The sequence below is a fragment of the Octodon degus genome, unplaced genomic scaffold, assembly GCF_000260255.1.
Source record: "Octodon degus isolate 3935 unplaced genomic scaffold, OctDeg1.0 scaffold00057, whole genome shotgun sequence".
NCBI classification, from domain to species: Eukaryota; Metazoa; Chordata; class Mammalia; order Rodentia; family Octodontidae; genus Octodon; species Octodon degus.
The window spans coordinates 2,106,304-2,109,584 of NW_004524633.1; the positions used below are offsets into that span (position 1 = coordinate 2,106,304).

General features: G+C 39.1%; 1 protein-coding gene across 6 annotated transcripts in view; it reads right to left on the reverse strand.

Moving 5' to 3' along the window:
• The window catches only part of Dock7 (dedicator of cytokinesis 7), a 246,024-nt gene that overhangs the window by 4,059 nt on the left and 238,684 nt on the right, over nt 1-3,281 (reverse strand). The window lies entirely within an intron of this gene.

Consider the following 3,281-nt stretch of genomic DNA (forward strand, 5'->3'; position numbering starts at 1 on the left):
TTTGTGTGTGGCCAGTTCAGCCCACCAGGGGGCGGGGCTGGCTGGCATGTGGTGCTGGGGGATTGAACCACCGTCCATGCGCTTTGCTAAGCTTATTCTAAGTAGGTGCTTTAGACCACTGAGCCATCTCACCAGCCCTATTTTAAATATTTAAAAGATAGGTATGTTAAGGATGAGCGCCTCAAAGTAAATGATGCCTCTAGTTATCTGAGCGGGATGGGCTGGTCATTTGAAACTGAATGCTAACTTTGCACGTGGAACTTTGTTCTTTAATTTTTGAATACGTCTGAGAGACACATTTGTGAATGAAAAGGTTATCTTTAGTTTCTCCAGAGCCAAAAACAGAAATGAAGACCTTGAGATGGGCAATTTCACAGTTTGCTTCAGTGGAGAGGATCGTAGGAGAAGATAAGTATTTCTGTGAAAATTGCCATCATTACACCGAAGCGGAGCGAAGTCTTCTGTTTGACAAAATGCCTGAAGTTATAACCATTCATTTGAAGTGCTTTGCTGCCAGTGGCTTAGAGTGAGTATTACGAATAAAAGTTATGTGAAGAATAAGCTAAGTATTAATCAAAATGAAATTGTAAAAGAGTGCCTTAGAAAATTTGTTCTTTTGGGGCCAGGGAGATAGCTCAGTAGAATAAGTGCTTGCCTGGCAAGTGCAAGGGCCTGAGTTCCATCCCCCGTTCCACAAAAAAAAAAGAAAAAAGAAAAAGAAAAAGAAAAAAGAAAAAAGAAAAAAAAAATTTGTTCTTTTAAAAATGCATCAACACTCTTTAAGGTATAATTTCTTTATACACTTTGCATATTCATTTTGTAGATGCTAGTAACAATAGTAGAACTAAGGCAGGGCAGAAATTTTGAATATACCTGACTTATTGAAGGTAGAAAGGAATTTTTCACATTGTTGCATCTGTCTATAGGCTGTTGAAAGTCTAAAAATGCCAGTTACATTTTGGATAGCCAACTTTTTCTGACATGTACTTGTTTGAAATTGCTACAGGAACTTGAGCCTGGTAGGTCTCAACTTAACAGAACACAAGATACAGTTTTACCTACATTCGGACTTTTTCTTTGCTAAATGTATCTCATTTAGTTTGTTGCCTGATCTTTTAAAAGATGAAATGTTGAAATTGACTAAAATGTGAAGGATTTTGGTTTCAAAAGTTCACTTAGGAAAATGAACGAGAAAAAAATTTATAGCCTATATAGAAACAAGTGAATTTCAGTGTTCATATATATATTACATTCAAAATTGAGGTGGTGTTATTCATTTGAACACTTAATATTAAGGGTTTATTCAGACTTTTACTTGGTTCACATGAGTACAGAATTTTTAACTTAAAATGGGATTTGATGAAGCCTTTCTTTTTCCTTTCCAAAGGTTTGACTGCTACGGTGGTGGACTTTCCAAGATCAACACTCCCTTACTGACCCCCCTCAGATTGTCCCTAGAAGAATGGAGCACAAGGCCAACCAACGACAGCTACGGACTATTTGCAGTTGTCATGCACAGTGGCATTACAATTAGCAGTGGGCATTACACTGCTTCTGTTAAAGTCACTGACCTCAGCAGCCTAGAACTAGACAAGGAGAATTTTGTGGTTGACCAGATGTGTGAAGTAGGTAAGCCAGACCCACCGAAAGAGGCGGCGGAAAGGGGTGCAGGCGGAAAGTGTGACGAAGAAGAGGTGTCAGTGAGAGTTGGTGGAAATACCCAGCCAAGTAAGGCTTTGAACAAAAAAAATGTAGAAGCTGTTGGACTTCTTGGAGGACAAAAGAGCAAAGCAGATTATGAGCTCTGCAGCAGAGTGTCTAATCCCGAGAAGCCTGCTGGCACCATGTTCGGTGAAAGCAGAAGCTGTGAGCTGAACAGTACTCACGGGGCACACGAAGTGGACAGGAAGAGGGAATCCAGGGACCAAGCAGGCACGAGTGGCTTTGAGAACAAAATTTCCTGTGTAGTGCAAAGTTTAAAGGAGTATGAGGGGAAGTGGCTGCTTTTTGATGATTCTGAAGTGAAAGTTACCGAAGAGAAGGACTTTCTGAATTCTCTTTCCCCTTCTACATCTCCTACGTCGACTCCTTACCTGTTGTTTTATAAGAAATTGTAGAGCGGGTATATTTTCCCTGTATATATTAAGCAGGCCTGGCCAGCATTGGTGAAGTTGATTACAGCCAACAATCTTTTAGCTTATCTTTTAAAGCTACTGGATATTATGGGTCTTTCTAGGTTTTTATATAATAGGAAGATTTGAAGTACTGACAAACCATGTTAATTTTTAGAATTCATTTTCCTTCATAGAGACAACTGATGTGATAGCTCCTGGGAACAAACTTGTATAGATCCGTAATTATCCCAAATGGAAGCATTTAAACCTTTTGGATTTAAACCGATCTGTGTTTGCTTTTTAAAATAAAGTGCTTATATCTGTATTCTCCATATTTTGGAGATACTACACGATGTTTATAGGTCTGCGCTTGTTCACCTAAGAAACAGGATCTCCTTCAGTAGATGCCGTGTGATCACAGCCACGAAGGCCGAGCTCTGTGGTGGGCTGCGCCGGAGCGCAGAACCCAGAAGCTGCTGCTCGCCTCGGGTGTGGCTGTGCCTTACATTGGAAAGTCCCAGTAAAACCAGATGGTCCCTTTTATCGTCACAAGAATTTTATATATATTTATGAAGATGATTCGTATTCTAGTACACCTTTTTGGGCATGGACTAATTTGTATCTCTTCATACTCAATATTCTGCACGATTTGTATATAATACATCAAACTTGAGAGGTATGACCTTAAGTTTAACTTTTTAAAAAACTAGGTCAATAAAACTAAATTGCTTAACTGTATAAATGCTCAAATATTTTTGTTTTTCTTTAAACACAACTGGATGAAGGCGGGAGGGAGGAGAATAAATTGCGTAATTACCTTAGACACCTTCTGACTGGAGGTGAAGAATTTTTCAGGAGAAATTATTGATCATCCAGGTCATCACACTTAGGAGGCTTGTAATAAAACTGTTGCTTCCTAGTTATCCTTTCAAGTAGACATTACTAAAATAGTGCTTTCGGTACACAGAAAATTATGCTTTAATTGTACTAAATTGTTACAGGCCACTTATGACTTAACATTCTCGGTACTAAGATTTTCTTGATAACTAAAAAGTTGTAAGTGCTATTAAGGAACACCCAGTGTCAACACATGAGCCAGAGTCGGATCTAGTAGTGAGACCCTGACCGCCCTGTAGAGCCTTCCCTAAAAAATGCAAGAAAGAAGTA